This window comes from Poromitra crassiceps (assembly GCF_964638095.1).
Source record: "Poromitra crassiceps genome assembly, chromosome: 2".
NCBI classification, from domain to species: Eukaryota; Metazoa; Chordata; class Actinopteri; order Beryciformes; family Melamphaidae; genus Poromitra; species Poromitra crassiceps.
The window spans coordinates 884,755-901,688 of NC_139624.1; positions in this window are offsets into that span (position 1 = coordinate 884,755).

Genomic DNA, 16,934 nt, shown 5'->3' on the forward strand with positions numbered 1-16,934 from the left:
AGCCTACATGTTTGTAAACATTCATTCTGAATTTCATTTATTGAATAACAAATACACCACTTTGAAATCATTGGTTCAGGTTTACAAATTCAATTTACTGATTTATTCATTTATTTTTTAAAGAAAACATACATTTATTGATGAAAGTCTGGCACCAAATGTCCTTATATAAAGCTGCATTACAGTTGCTGTAAAAATTCACTCACTACAACACTATAGCCAGACCTTTTCTAGAATCCAAAAAAACAAAAATATCAATGTAGAATTTGCAATCATGTATAAATCTACCCATAACAAACTTCAAGTAAATGTAAATTAATGTAAAAATGTAGCGGCTATAGGCCTGGGGAGACTGAACCTGGATAGAAAAGTTTTGTGATTCTAATTTGAGATTATAAATCTTCCACGTGATGTCAATGTTTGAAGCTATTGGTTCTAGTTCAGTGGTTCTCAAACTTTTTTGGGCTTCAGTATACCCTTTCCCTGATTTCTGAATCCAACTAACCCGTTTACTCAACTGCAACATCCATCATATGCTATAGTTTTCTAAGCACAACAGGGGTTTCCTCAATTCAGAAGAAGCCATGCCGTTCATTTTTGCAGTGTGAAAAACAAATTCCACAGCTAGATCTGTCATAGCAAATGTCAGACATTAATTTATTTAAATGTATTATTATTATTTTGTAAAATTTCTGTTTTATTGTTATTTCATTTTGACAGAGTTGAGACTTTTCATATCAGTGCTGCATTGGTGCTAGCTCTGACAACACAATGCATTTTAAACATTAAGTTACATTGAAGCTAGCTCTGACAACACTATGTATCTTAAACATGAAAAGTGGTAAATCTACTTGCATAGGGCATGCATTGCAAAATGAATAAATAGACTTTAACTCTAAACCACACCGGTATTCTCCTTTTTCAAGCTAAATGAACACAGCATATTGTGTATTTGAGATAACTGTTTCATTTCTGTTTCCCCCCCAGGTCATTCTAACGAATTTGAGCACAGAGCATCCAACCCGTGTCAACGGAGAGGATTTGGAGCAGTCTGAATGTTTGAAGCATGGAGATGTGATCACTGTCATCTATCGTTCTTTCAGGTTAGTTTTGCTCAATGGGTACAAACAGAAGTTTCAGAGTCCCCCTCACCATTGACATCAATTCTCTTCACCACAAAGTGACTTGACTCACATCAGTTTTGCCTTCTCAATAGTAATATGTTCCTGAACTGCCTGTACTTTTGGAAGTTGGAAATGTTACACCCCATTTATACACAATATGACTGGGATAGCTGGCTGGGGACATGGTCAGGGTGGGGTAAATCCTCCCGTTCTCCCCATTCACCATAGTTAGCATTTAGCTGCTAGCCCAGCCCAGGCAAACTGGTGATTCAACCACCGCAGTAAATGCACATCTGAACGGATATCTATGTACCTGCTCTAGATTCCCCAATCCTGTAGTGTAGAGCTGCAGCACCGTCCTTTGGTGAGTCAGCCCATTGAGATAGACGGGGTGCACCAGGTGCACTCGTGCACCAGCCGTAGTAACATTTTGTGGGCGTTCCCACACAGACCGACTCTATCTATAGTGAAGGAGTCACTGAAGTACAGTGTTTCTCATACATTGACACATTTATGGCGCAGTGCCAAAATGCACCAATGAGTGCCACATCATTTCCCCCTCGCAAAACTCCACATTGGCACAGCGGAGTGATTGAGTGATATCAGGGCCAATCAGAGGCAGAGTAGAACGGGTTAGATGTCGTTTTCAAGACATTTGATTGATTAAATGCATCGTCATTCATTGAGATGCACGTGGGGGAGGCGGCCGCGTCTACTCGGAAAGTCTGCAACCAGGAAATCACATCACAGCGAGAAGAGTGTCTGCTCTCATACACCTCGGCGCGTCGACAGCGGTCGTCAGACTGCTTTGACAACACAGCTTGGGAGTCTGGGGAGCAGGGCTGCGTGTATAATAGGGATGTTCATTTTGAACAATTTCCATAATCGAAAATCGGGAAAATGAGCGATCGATTATCGATAGCGTAATAATATATATATATATATATATATATATATATATATATTTTTTTTTTTACTCTGGTCTGGTAATAACGTTGCGCGTTCTCGGCCAGCTATAATGGCGATGCTGCTGTGTAGTAAGAATATCAGACACTAGCACTGTGGCCAGGTAAACAAACATGTTACATGTCAGGTTACATGATCCGCATGCATGTGTTGTGGTGTTCGTGTGACAATAAAAGACGGGGCTTGTCCCGTTACGAGAGAGTTTTTTTTTTTTTTTGTAAGGCAATCGACGTCTTCCAGCTTAGCTGACAGCACAAGAGTCAAATCAACAGGCCTGAGCCTCACTAACGTCCGCAGACCGCTGGGTGCGTTTGTTTATGTCCCCGGCGCATGCCGGTGTGAATTCCCCATGTTTAAAACAGTTTTGTTGGCACAAAGGCCCGTGCCCAGCCAGAAAACTAGAGACTATATGAAGCTCCACCTCACGTTAGTCGGCTGTGCAATGGAGTGGGGCGAGGAGGAACGAATTCCACCCAAACCTAGTCCTAGTAAAAAAAAAAAAAAAAAATCGATCAAAATTCCACATGATCGAATCAATTCCTTAACGATCAATTATCGATTTTCGATAATTGATGAACATCCCTAGTGTGTAACCAGGTTAAACATCGCTATCAGCCAGACACTGTTCGTTACACATCAAAGCAAGTCTGCCTAATGCTCGCTTTGACTGCCTGACCCACGGGTGATGCAACTACCTCATGCATTGCACTGAGCATTTTAAAGTATTTTAACTTTTAACAACCTTAGCACACTCACTGTAAAGATCTGAGCAGCCCTTCACCAAATATGAAACGTTCTCTCTTTTAGAAGACTGGAGTGAACATGCAATGATGCGATCTAAATAGAGAGCCAAAGTCACTCCCTCTTCAGGCCTATACGAACCAAGGGATTTCATCCGCCATTCATTTTCCCCATCTACATTTCGTAAAATTCTTGTAAAAAAATGTTTTACTTGGTCAAACCAAGCAATTCAGCTATATTTAGAATCAGAGACCATAAAACATTTCACTCTGGTCAAAAATAAAAATGATACATTTTATTTATTTTTTGGTCTAAATGAAACGTTATTCTGTTCTCTTCTCCATCGTGCAAAATATGGAGAAACATACATTTGCCTGCCACCCACCACAACAGCTCAAAATCCTGTGGGAAACACTGAAGTAGCATTCACAGTAGCTGCAAGCATGATTTCTGTTGCCTCCCATGAAATCGTTGTCTCTGCCTTAAATGCAGTGGAGGACATTAAAAAAAATGTGGGGGCAACTTTTGTCCCCCACTGTCGAAAGAAATGGGGTGTGTGTCAGAGGTGGACATTAAAAGCATTTAATGAAAATAAAAGTATCAAAATCTTGAGGGCAATTTTACACCTGCCATGTTTGGTTTTGTCCATAATTCCACCTCTCCAGCTATTTGCCTGCTTTGCACAGTGCACACACAATCAGATAAGATCACAATGTGGACCGCATCCAGACATGAAGAACACATCTAAATACCAGGTGTAAATGCAAAGCAAGTGATCGGATAATATGCCATATCATTATCCCAATAGCGTATCCAGATACAGAACACATTTGAACACTTAAGGTCCTTACACATCGGGAGCGTTTTTTCCGTGCGATTAATTCGCACGTCAATAATATTTTCCGAACCTATATCAGTCAATGCAACCGTGCATACCAACGGCGAAGTTTTGCTGAGCGTTATTGCGGTGTTTATTTTTTCGAACGTGTACACATCTGTGGCTGTGATTGACAGGTGGGTCAAAACTCGCATCGCAATTTCGTGCCGTATATTCGCATCGCTCTTGATGTGTAAGGACCTTAAATGTGAATGAGACCATTAACATTTTGTTATTCATTGCCATTTCAGGTTTGAAGGCCCTCCAGCACCCACACCAAAGAAGACGCCTTCAGTAGCCGGCAAAACTGAGACATTCAAAGTAATTAATTTGTTATTATCAATCGATCTATAAAGCATTGTGTACTGCTCTGCACCTTGGATATGCCCTACAACCCTGATCAATCAGATTGTGTATACTGTACATGTGCATCATTAGTGTGTGCTAATCACAATGTGCTGACACCTAGGTTCTGCAAGATCAAGTGAGCGACACCACTGCTGCTGAGGTGGGAGAAAAGAGGATATCTGAAGTGTCCACAGGTGGGTCTATTTGTGATTGGTGGGGGGGGGTTGTTTTCTGTCAGTGGTTAGACTGGTAAGACTAAAAAATATAATCAGAATCAGAATTATTTTATTTGCCAACATATCTAGGCTACCCGTCTCTGTTTTTGTTGTGGAGTTCAGTTGTATTAAAATGACTGTCTTTGATCTAAAATAAATCTTTTGTTCTTGCTTGTTTCTAGACCATTTGGAAGATGGAACAATGCAACGATGCAACAATGACAACATCCAGCACTGCCTGGAGGAAAACATTGAGGTGGAGACTCTACAGAAGGCTTCTGTCAGCCTGCCTCAAACGCCAGCCTCAAGGGTCTGCACACCCAAACCTGGGTCAGTCAGGAAAGTCGCTGGAAAGCCAGATGCTTCCAAAATGGAGCCCCTGCGAAGGACGTCACCAAGGAGCATAGAGAAGAATCTCAAAACCCAGGATGTACTTTGTGAACCGGTTGTTGCTCCTTTCAGAAATGGTAAACCGCACACATTTTAATCTTTGTATTTTCACACACAATGTTAAGTGAGTTAACTAAATTAGTTTGTGCATTACACTTACGTATCCCAGCATGTTTGTTTAAAAGGCTTTTGCAGTGTTCAATAGCTCTTTTCCAACCTAGCATTTGAAATGCTATTGCTTTATAATGCATCTTATGTCTTATTTAGGGTGTATTCACACCTGTAGGTCGTTTGCTTTGTTCCGATTCAGGTACTTAATTGATACAATTGTTGCATTTGTGCCTTGGTTCGTTTGTGTTCACACAGCCACAAATGAAACGGTCCAAATAGTATTGTCAAACTTCCTGGATTGGCCAGCAGAGACTCTGATAGGCTAATAGCCTCTCGGGATGGACAAAATAATTCCCAGAGATTTTCCTATATGATTATAAAAATGCGTTTTGTTAGACCTACATTTTAGGCTATGTCGGGCGTCCGCCGTGCGAAAAGAGAGAGAGAGAGAGAGAGAGAGAGAGAGAGAGAGAGAGAGAGAGAGAGAGAGAGAGAGAGAGAGAGAGAGAGAGAGAGAGAGAGAGAGAGAGAGAAAAAGTTCTTTATTTATTTATTAATGTATGCTATGTAGCCTATGTAAGCCTATGTATTTATTTAGCCTATTTAGGCTATTGGGAATTTGGAGATAGAAGATCAAAGACCCTCGCAAATTCTGCTATTAGGCTACTATCATGGAGATGAGGATTAGCCGAGACATAGGCTATATGAACACCTGTCCTGTCAGGAATAAAATATTAATAAATAATTTAATAATAACGGACATTTCAGACATGCAATCAGTCTGATTGTCTGATTGAACCAGACAATATCACAAAGAAGGCTGGCTCTGATTACCACGATTTGTTTTCATTTATTGAATGGAGACCAGAGAGAGGGAGAGAGAGGGCGGTGTGCTGCGCAGCACACCGCACGCAAAATCCGTAGAGATTCAACACATTAACGTTGCTTCCCATGGTCCGAGGTAAGTTGATTGAGTTCAAACTGCTGATGTGATGATCCAAAAATCCCCCAAAGTTTATCGGATCAAACAGATCAAACAGATCCTGTTTTGGCGACTTGTGACTTGTCACAAGTCGCCAAAACAGGATCTGAAAGATGTTGTTTTTAAACGATAAAAATGTTCGTTCTTCAGGCCATTACGCACAGCGCAGCTGACTACGGCAGCTGGTTTATCCAAAAATGCGCACCGTTTACTGCTGTTGTGGCGGATCGAGGTCGGCTCACGTTCTCACCACAAACGAACCGCACCAGAGTTCGTTTGGAAGCGGACCGAGACCACCCTTTCTTGGCGATCTCGGTCCGCTTGTTTTGTCCCGCATCCGATTGCGATTGCTGTGTTCACACTCCCCCAAACGAACCGCACCAAGGGGGAAAATGCTCTCCGTTTCGGAACAACTGCTCCAAACGAGATAGGTGTGAATACACCCTTAGTCTTAAATGGTATTGCAGTGTATTGATGTACAATAATCATCTTTTCAATTCATTCTTCAGAAAAATGTGAGACAGCTAAAAAACGTAAGAGAAGTGGAGAACGTGGAGAACTTGAAGCAAGTCCGCGACTGAAGAAGCGGGTTTCATTTGGAGTTCACCTGATCCCAGAGTTGCCTCCTGACTCTCCCGCTCCACCACGAAGCCTGCGCCTCAGACCAGCTTCTGCCATTGGCCTGATAAAGGTAAGATTATGAAGGGGCATTGTTGGGTTTTACCTCCCACATTGTAATTTTAGTGCAGCCTTTATTTATTTATTTATTTATGTATGTATTTATTTATGTATTTATTTATTTATTTATTTATTTATTTATTTAATGGATTTTGATCTCCATAGGAATTCAAACTTGAGCATCCAGCCCTTGCCAGCACAAAGGTGAAAAGTCCAGCAAAAGCAACGACACCATCACCTAAGAAGTCCCCAAAAGCTAGGAGGACCCCTTCTCTCAAGACTCCATCACCTGGGAAGATGCCAAAAGGTACACAGTAGAGATGCTCGGATGAGCTTTTATACCACCCTAATCCGTGTGTATGCATGAACCGTCCGCCCGCCATAAATCCGCGCAAATTATTTCGTACTATTTATAGATCCACGCCCGCCATGCACCCGAGTGACCCGACATTTCACAATGCTATAAATGAGCGATTTGGGTAGATGAACTTACTGTTTCTGCTGCCGTCGGTGCGATCGCTGCAGTCCACTCCAAATAAACTTCCATCCATGCTGTATTATAATCCAGTCCAGCACTTGTCCATGTAGCATACGAGGCTAACTAACGCTATAGCTTTAAATTTAGATCAAGACTGGATTGACCTGCATGGGAAAATAATACAAGTGCGTCGCGTCTTCTCTTCCAACGTGTCTGTTTTTGAATTGGACAGGTCGTAGACCTATGATTTGTAATTTTGACCTGCATTGTGACTCAATTTGTGAGGTGTAGCCTACGTTTGTGCATCGGTGTGGATGAATGTGTGTTGACTGTTTTGTGGATGTGTGGTCATTTTGTGGATGTCTAGCCAGGTTCTTTGTCATAATTGCATTGTTTCATGTGTTTGTCATGTGTATTGTTGTGTTTTATGCTTTTGAGACATGTCTGTGGTGGAACCAAAGACAAATTTCCACTTGTGGACAATAACGTTTTCGTAATCGTAATCTTCAGTGGAGAATCCTGTTTGATGTTGGTCGTTCTGGTGACATCATTGACCATAATAAGGAGTAAAATCAGTCATATCCCTATCGAACGTTGACACATGGCTATTTGTTTGCTTTGGGTCCTTCGGGGGTACTTGCTTTCTAACTAGGCTATATAGGTGGTTAACATGTGCCTGATGAAAAATAAAGCTTAAAATACATTCATAGACTAGATCACATAATTAATATTAATGTTCATCATTAATGATACATCATTTCACCCGCCCGCAACCCATTCGCTATTAACACATTCACTGCCAGCCATTTTTTCAATACTGTAGGTAGGTTCTGCCAAGGTTTTTTTTTGAGGATTCTGGCTCATCTTTCAAGAGCCGAGGATTCTTTTCTGCTAAGATTTTGTGAACACAAATGATCTCAAAAGAACTAATAGAATGTGTGCTTTCTCTGTCTAAAAGAGTTAGTTTGTAGAGTTAGTAGTTATGTAGGCATTAGCAGTAGAATACAGCATGGTTTCAGCGTCTGAAGATTTATTCTGAGATAAATGGCTTTTTGTGAAATTCGATAGAACAGTCACTTTAACCATTTATTTTTGGCGTAAGACGTCAGACATCTAAACAATAGTTTTGAACAGTAATTTCCTCCATAGCAGCAGGAAACCCCCCTCTCCTTCAAACTCCTCCCTCCGTGGGTGTGTCTCTAGTGGCTTTGCAGCGTTTGTCACAAGCGAGGCTCTGCCTGTCTGTGCTGCCTGGCTGCTGGCGGCTGCTCTTTGGGCGAGTGCATGAGTCGTTTCGGTTGTGAGCTCAGCTGCAATGAAGCTGCGTGCGATGGTGGGCTTTCTGCCGGTGTTTCAAAGTGTGTTGCACGCATAATCTATTGTGCAAATTTGCAATCCCCCACCGCCAGCTCCCAGCGCGATAATGCGCGAAAGCGAAAGCGTTTTCGCCAATCCATTTTACAGTATGAGAGAATGGTTTCCTCGCGCGTTCCCCTGCAGTTTTGGCTCGGCTTTTTCTAGTCTGGAGTGACTGTCGCCACTTAGTGCGTCGGTGGAATGGTTTGTACACCTTCGGTGGCTCCAATATTTTTATAGGAGACGTGGGGGGCGTTGATCCACGTCCCACCGTCAATTTTTTTTTTTTTTTTTTTAAGACGAGATATCTCGTCATTGGCAGTCAACCATGGATTTGTAAGACGAGATATCTCGTCAATGGCAGTGAACGTGTTAATCAGAATGTTTATTTTTATGATCCACCCCGCCTGCGGGGTGGGATATCCGTGGTCAGCGCGGTTATAACTGCAGCCCGCGCATCTCTAGTACACAGCCTATAAAGCACACAGTGTCAGTGTTGTTCATTTAAAGAACTAACATTAGCCTACTCGGCAAAGGCTGAATGTTGTGCTCCCTCCCTCCAAAACCTTAGAAATGTTTAAAAATGTTCCCATTGGAAAAATTGGCAATGCTGTAAAACGCTTGTAATTTCATATTTTGGACATACTTTATATCCAATTCAGTTATGAGAGAAAATCCTGACGGTTAGCTGAAGTCAGTCCTGCTGTCAGTAGGGTCAAATTATCCGTGAGTGTCATTGTACTCAACTTCCCCTTCATATCTGAGTGTTGGACATTACATATCTCTGACAATTAAAATGTGAAGCATTTCAAACCTCTCTAGGCTACCCCTCTCTGTTTTTGTTGTGGAGTTCAGTTGTATTAAAATGACTGTCAAGTGGACTTGCCTTTGATCTAAAAAAATAATAATTTGTTCTTGCTTGTTTCTAGATCTCCATTTGAAAGATGGAACAATGCAACAATGCAACAATGACAACATCCAGCGCCCCCTGGAGGAAAACATTGAGGTGGAGTCCAAGAAGGATGGTAGCCTGCTACAAAGCAAGACCACCTCGCCATTCAGTGACCTAGTTCAAATGATGAAACAAATGATCGCTCTACAGAAATCTTCTGTCAGCGTGCCTCAAACGCCAGCCTCAAGGTTCTGCACACGCAAACCCGGGTCAGTCAGGAAAGTCGCTGGAAAGCCTGTCGTTTCAACAGAAGCCAAAAGCACACCTAAAAAGGTGGAAGATGAAGCCTCTTGTGGAATCGCTGCAATTGAGGGCAATGCTGAAGTTGAAAAGAACAGTGTGGTGACTCCGAACTCGGCGAAGAAGCTGAGGAAGTCCATCCAAGTTCCTACTTCTGAGAAGACTGGACTCGTCACAGAAGAGAACAAGCCAACTGAACAGCCTGCCGAATCTGAAGCAACTTCAACAGCCCAGAGAAGACTTCATGCAACCACCCAGAGGTTCACATTGAGTGAGGTGGTTGAGCAAATCTCTGCTGAAAAGCCCCAGACTCTCACCAGGAGGAGCAAGAGAGCCACCCCCATCAAACCTGCTCTTACTAAGGGACAAGAAGAGGTCACTGAGATCCAGCCAGGTGCTTCCAAAACGGAGCCCCGACGAAGGACGTCACCAAGGAGCATAGAGAAGAATCTCACAACCCAGGATGTACTTCGTGAACTGGATGTTGCTCCTTTCAAAAATGGTAAACCGCAGGCATTGTAATCTTTGTATTTTCACACACATTTTGAATTCTGTTAAGTGAGTTAACTAAATTAGTCTGTGTATTACTTATCCTAGCATGTTTGTTTAAAAGGCTTTTGCAGTGTTCAATAGCTCTTTTCCAACCTAGCATTTGAAATGCTATTGTTTTAAAATGCATCTTATTTCTTATTTAGTCTTAAATGGTATTGCAGTGTATTGATGTACAATAATCATCTTTTCAATTAATTCTTCAGAAAAATGTGAGACGGCCAAAAAACGTAAGAGGAGTGGAGAACGTGGAGAACTTGAAGCAAGTCCACGACTGAAGAAGAAGCGGGTTTCATTTGGAGATCGCCTGATCCAACTGAAGAAGAAGAAGCGGGTTTCATTTGGAGTTTACCTGAGCCCAGAGTTGTTTGACAAATGTCTGCCTCCTGACTCTCCATTACACGGAGCCGCTCCACGACGAAGCCTGCGCCTCAGACCAGCATCTGTCATTAACCTGATAGAGGTAAGATTATGAAAGAGCATTGTTGGGTTTTACCTCTCCCATTGTAATTCTAGTGCAGCCTTTATTTATTCATTTATTATTATATATATTATTATTTATATATTTTGATCTCCATAGGAATTCAAACTTGAGCATCCAGCCCTTGCCAGCCCAAAGGTGAAAAGTCCAGCAAAAGCAACGACGCCATCACCTAAGAAGTCCCCAAAAGCTAGGAGGACCCCTTCTCTCAAGACTCCATCACCTGGGAAGATGTCCCCAAAAGGTACACGGCCTATAAAGCACACAGTGTCAGTGTAACTGAACTTTGTGCTCCCAACCTCCAAAACTTTAGAAATGTGTTAAATCTTTCCCATTGGAAAAATTTGCAATGCTGTAAAACGCTTGCAATTTTATATTCTGGACATACTTTATATCCAACTCAGTTATGAGAGAAAATCCTGACTGTCAGCTCAAGTCAGTCCTGCTGTCAGTAGGGTCAAGTTATCTGACACCAACACGAAGGTCGCAGGTTCGCGCCCCCGTGTTACCTCCGGCTTGGTCGGGCGTCCATACAGGCACGATTGGCTGTGTCTGCGGGTGGGAAGCCGGATTGGGGGTATGTGTCCTGGTCGCTGCACTGGCGCCTTCTCTGGTCAGTCGGGGTGCCTGTTCGGGCCAGAAGGGAACTGGTTGGAATAGTGTGATCCTCCCACGTGCTACATCGTGCCGGTGAAGCCCCCCGCTGTCAGGTGAAAAGAAGTGGCTGGAAACTGCGCATGTGTTGATGGAAGCATGGTGCTAGTCTACGGCTCACCCCAGATCAACAAGAGGGTAGAGCAGCGACCGGGGCAGCAGGGGAAAATTGGCCAAGTACAATTGGGGAGAAAATGGGGGGGGAGGGATCTGAAAAAAGAAAAATACACTGAAGAAGATTCCAGCTGCCTGTGTTTCCCAAGCCTGGAAGTGTTGTGGAGATTGTCCATTTCCAGAGACGTTTGGAGATGGAGTGAAAGTTTGTTGAATGTCGTAGCTGTTAAAAATAGTATATGTTTTGCTCATATTAGATATACTTGATACTTGATTGATATTTAATTTGATTTCTGCTAAAATGTGACACTTGGGGGGGAAACAACATCAACGAAGACTAATGTATATTATCCAAAAAATATCTGAACCCTGACTCAAGTATTTGACAAATCAATTATTAGTTAATGCTCAAATAATAATGTGAAGATATGTTCACTTTTCCACCATCTTATTTCAGAAGTGGAGGCTGATGAAGTTGCCTCTGGTGACCTGTGGGAAGCAACACGTCTGGAAGATACCATTGCCGCTGCAGTTAGGGGGAAAAGAGGAAAGAAAACCGGCCGTGCTCCACCAGCCACTCGCAGACAAACTGCGAGAGGCAGAAATGCAAAATGTAGAACCAGTGATGTTCAGCTCAGCACATTTTCCCTCATTCGTTCAGCAAAAAAACAAAAACAAGTGGGCCAAATGTACTGGATCCGTTTTTGATCCGAACCTGTTGGTTACATTTTTTTTTTGTCATTTTAGTGTTAAAGGGCTCATTAGGGCTTCTTTCTTTTGATGTTATTTGCAGAAATAATTTACAATAGGCTTCACCTGTAACAGAATTGTGTTGAAATCAGAGCTTGACACAGTATAATAATACTGAATCCCTAACCTGTGTGTGTGTGTGTGTGTGTGTGTGTCTGTGTGTGTGTGTGTGTGTGTGTGTGTGTAAAATGAAAACAAAATAAGCATCTTCCAGCATGAAAATTAATTGAGACTTTTTTTGAATATATATATCTGTTGTCAATAGTTTGTCAATATTTTTGTGTTCAGATTCTTGTTACTAAATTGATTTCTTATTATCTGTTGTAAATACTTTGTCAATATTTTTGTGTTCAGATTCTTGTAAGTAAATGGATTTATTTGTTCAATTAATAATTATTGTCCTCCTTTCTTACACAAATATACTTGCACGAAACATCTTGTGCAGCCCATTCAGTAACTGGGGAATTTGTAAATTACTGTTATGACAAAACTGTTACTGTTAAAACAAAATTAAAATATGCTACCGTTTGTTTACTGCTGGCCTTGGAACTAAAGTTTATAGCAGCCCGGTGGCCTGGCATGGCATGGCCTGCAATTTTATTTTATTTTCTGCAATATCGATACTTGGCGTCCAAATATCAATACAATATCGTCAGGCAAAATATCGCGATACTATGGTGTATCGATTTTTTCCCCACCCCTAATATGCAGTGAATCAGACTGTTGAGTATTTAACAGTTGTATGGCTTTGGGGGGGAAAGCTGTGGTTAAGGCGTTCTGTCCTCCTAGCAACCTGTACCTTCTGCCAGAGGTGAAGATGAAGCGACAAATCAGAATATGTGAGATGATTGGCAGGGTTCCTACTAGAGAGCTGCAAACCCGAGGGTACCCTCGCGGGCCCCTCGGGCCTGGCCAATACGGGCTGGGGCCGGGCTTTTTTTTTTATGAATTGCTCCGAGCCGGGCCGGGTTCGGGCCCATTTCAATAATAAAATAAAATTAAGATGTATTACTCGCTTTATTTTACACAGCAGAGTGAGACCAAGAGGAGGAGGAGCGCACAGACATGCACACACCGTCCCCACACACACACCCTCACCGTGACGTTAGCCTGCCACTCCAGTCCACAATCCACATCATGACATGTTTCAGTCAGTGTGCTGTCACTGTCAGTGACAGTGACAGCACATTAATCCCCACATCCCATAAATCATCTTGCGCTCCCTGAAAATGATCTCGCAACCCCCTGGGGGGGTCCCGATCCACAGCTCGAGAACCACTAATCTAGAACAGTGGTTGGTTCTCAGACTTTTTCACATCATGGACCCCTAAACTGATAGAAATTAGACCACAGACCCCCATTTGATAAGATTTTGTCCGAGGGCCCCCCCCATCTGATAAGCAGGGATGCAAAGTCATGGATAGTGAAAAAGGTGACAGATACCAGGGCAGACACAAAACTGCTATTGGAAAGTCAGACCAGGCCGATCCCACCCCTCCGAACCCACAAATCCTCCTATTTTGGGATAAAAAAGGTGATTCACCTAAAGGTGACTTGCATATATATATATATATACATGTCTCTCTGTCTGAATCCATTGATCTCTGCACCTGCACTGGCCCATCGGACGCTGCTGCTCCTGGAAATGATGTGATTGGCTGACATTTTTGGCTGGGTACCACGTGGTCAGACTGGAGGATGAGCTGTGTTGATGAAAACCTGACAATCATGACAGCGTGAAATGTATTCATAGAAATCATACAAGTCCAGTCCAGCACTGCTGCTTGTAAGAATCAGTCACAGTCAAAGACATTGTTCAAGTTCACTACTAGAACCATGAACCAGAACTAGAACCATGCAGGGTTAAGAAATATGGACAGGAGTATCCACCAAGTTATTCATTACATTTATTTACAAATACAGGTATAAAAGAGATGATATAAAAGAGATTAAAAAGACAAGAACACATTACTTCATACTTTTAGAATACTAATTGTTAGAAACGATACTTTAAAACTATTTACAAGATAAGATTAATTTAAATCGATTTCATAGACATCACATCACAAAAACGGTTCACTGCACAGGGAACTGCATGGATATCTAATTTGAGTGTAGTATGAATGTGTATTGTATGAAATGAAAATATGAGTAGGAAATGAAATTATGAATATGAAATGAAATTATGAATATGAAATGAAAAAAGTGAATATGAAATGAAAATATGAGTATGCGCTGGGCGGCTGAGGTGGGATTCTTCAGGCAGGTCCTCCAGAACTTCCTCAGGTCCTCCTCCTATAGTTCTTAGAGACCCGGCTGTTTGGGCGTGAGGCAGTGTAATGCCGGCGGCTGTTGCTGCGCTCTCCGGACAAGGTCCAACTCTTGGCACAGAACCTCCTCCGCTCCTCCTTCAAGTCATCATGATTCCCGGGCCGATATGACGGGCGTTCACATTGAGCCTGCAGGGAAGAACGAGACACATTCAAAGTACTGAACAAGATGGGTTCAAAACTACAATACAAAGAGTTAAAAGTAGGCAACTCCTGGCGTGTTCAAAGTCAACTGGAAGTCACATTTCACTTTTTTCCTATTTAATCTTAACACAAACCATAAACCTAAGCTGGCTTTTTAGCACAGGCAATGTACAACACACACACACACACACACACACACACACACACACACACACACACACACACACAGGCAATGTACCACACACACACACACACACACACACACACACACACACACACACACATGCAATGTACCACACACACACACACACACACACACACACACACACACACACGCACACTAGTAGGGAGTGGGGTGGGGTATGGTGGGGACAAGGGACAGTGAGCTACTTTGAAGGCCAAAATCAAAACATACAAAACAAATCACACAATTAACAGTAGATTACACATCAACGCATCCACAAACAAATTCAATTAATCTTCCATAATTCCTTCAGTCGATCAAATGAACACTATAAAAAAAAGACTATGAAAAATATCCATCTGAAAACACTTCTGTATAAACAAACTCAACCTAACCTTCCTAACTTCTATGTAGATCAAATAGAGGCGGACACTAACCACTTTTTCAATGCGGCCTTAAAGCTCCTTTCTGTGGCCAGTTCTTTGCAAACGGTAGAACTCCTGTCCTATATAAAAGTGAATTTTACAGAACTTTTAAACCTGTGTGGAATTATATCTGTCTGGCTCCCTCTAGTGGAATATTTGTGAGTCACACACCCAGCTAAAGTAATCCACCAGATAAGAAGGGAGCTTTCCTTATTTTAAAGTGGTGGTTCTCAAACTTTTTCACCTCAAGCATCCCTAAACTGACCCATTTGATAAGATTTTGTCCCATCATCCACATCTGATAAGATTTGATCTTTTAGATGTTTGATTACAGAAAGTGTATGAAACCCATGACCAAAACAGTCATACATTCTGTCATTGTGTTGCTTATGGATGGAATTATAGTGAGAATAAATGACTGGAAACCCAGGGAACCCCCTCAAGGACCCCTGGGGGTCCCCAGAACCACTGTTTTAAAGGGCAGCCCCAACTGAATGTGAGCCACTCTTTCCTGCTGGTAACTAGTTCAGGCCATCAGAGTGTGATGAGCTGAGATGTGTACGTGGGAGAAGTCTGAGCACAGTCCTACAGTAACTCATTGATTTTGTGATGTCTGTATGATTATAATAATACATGATGACCCTTTGGTGTGGTTTCTCCTTATTTTTCCACCTCTTCTTGTTTTCTTCCATAAGCAAAAGACCAGGCTGACAATGCCAGCGCCATTTGCAACTTTTGATCCATTAGAAGTAGCTATATAGAGTACCGCAGGGATGAGGTATTTTTGTAGGCTTTATCCAGAAATCAGCACTATAGCCTTCTCTTTCTATGCCCCCAGTAAGTCAGAACAATCTGAAACTGGATCATCTAATCTCTCTCTCTCTCTCTCTCTCTCTCTCTCTCTCTCTTGTCATTTAAACGAAGCTTAGAGGGTACTCTACAGGAGAAATGCTCTTGATTTACTTAAAATGTTTTTTTTTACTATTTTCTTTTTATCTTTATTCTTATTGCTTTGCTGCTTCATCTTGTCTGTCTGCAACTGAAACTTCTTGTATGTGTTCTTCTGTAATCAGGGCACTCTTGAAAATGAGAGCTTGCTCTCAAGAAATTTCCCTGTATAAAAAAAAAGAAAAAAAGAAAAAAAGTGGTTCTTCAGTGTTCTTCAGTGTTCTGTGTATTCAGTTCCCGTCGTCTATGGGGTTTTAGAATGGGGATTTCTGTATTTAAACTTCATTTCAGTTATGACTTTTGAAGCTTTTGAACTTTTTTTTACGCATTTACGCTCCAAAAGTCATAAAAGTTATTCACGTTTGTGAAGATTATCATGCAGAACCCAGATTCGCGTTTCCATAAACTTTTGTTAACCACAGACCTTATTTTATGCATTTAAGTGAAATCCTCATTCTAAAACCCCATAGACTTTCCACTGAAGAACCCGGAAGTATACTTCCGGACTCATTCCTGCGGCTCTCTATTACGAAAGCATTTAAGTGGTGAGAGTTTTATCTGGCCTAGATGATGGAGAAGTGTGCGTCTTTATTTTTATGTCTCTTGATGCGTTGTCACCGAACACCCTCACCCCCCCTTCCTCCTCCCCCTGTATCAAAAATGGTATAGGAGTATCAATATTTTGGGTATCTGTATCGAAGTAGAAATGTTTGTATCATGATATCCCTACTCACTAATATGTCACAGTCCTATCAATCTGGGAGTCCATTGGTTAAAATCTGTCTTGATTTCTTGTTTTATTTTGAATTGTCATTTGGCACAAGGGGGAGCCCGCCTCTTTCCAGTCACTTGTTGTCAACCTGGCTGAAGCCGGCTCGGCTTGCCCCCTGTCTCCAG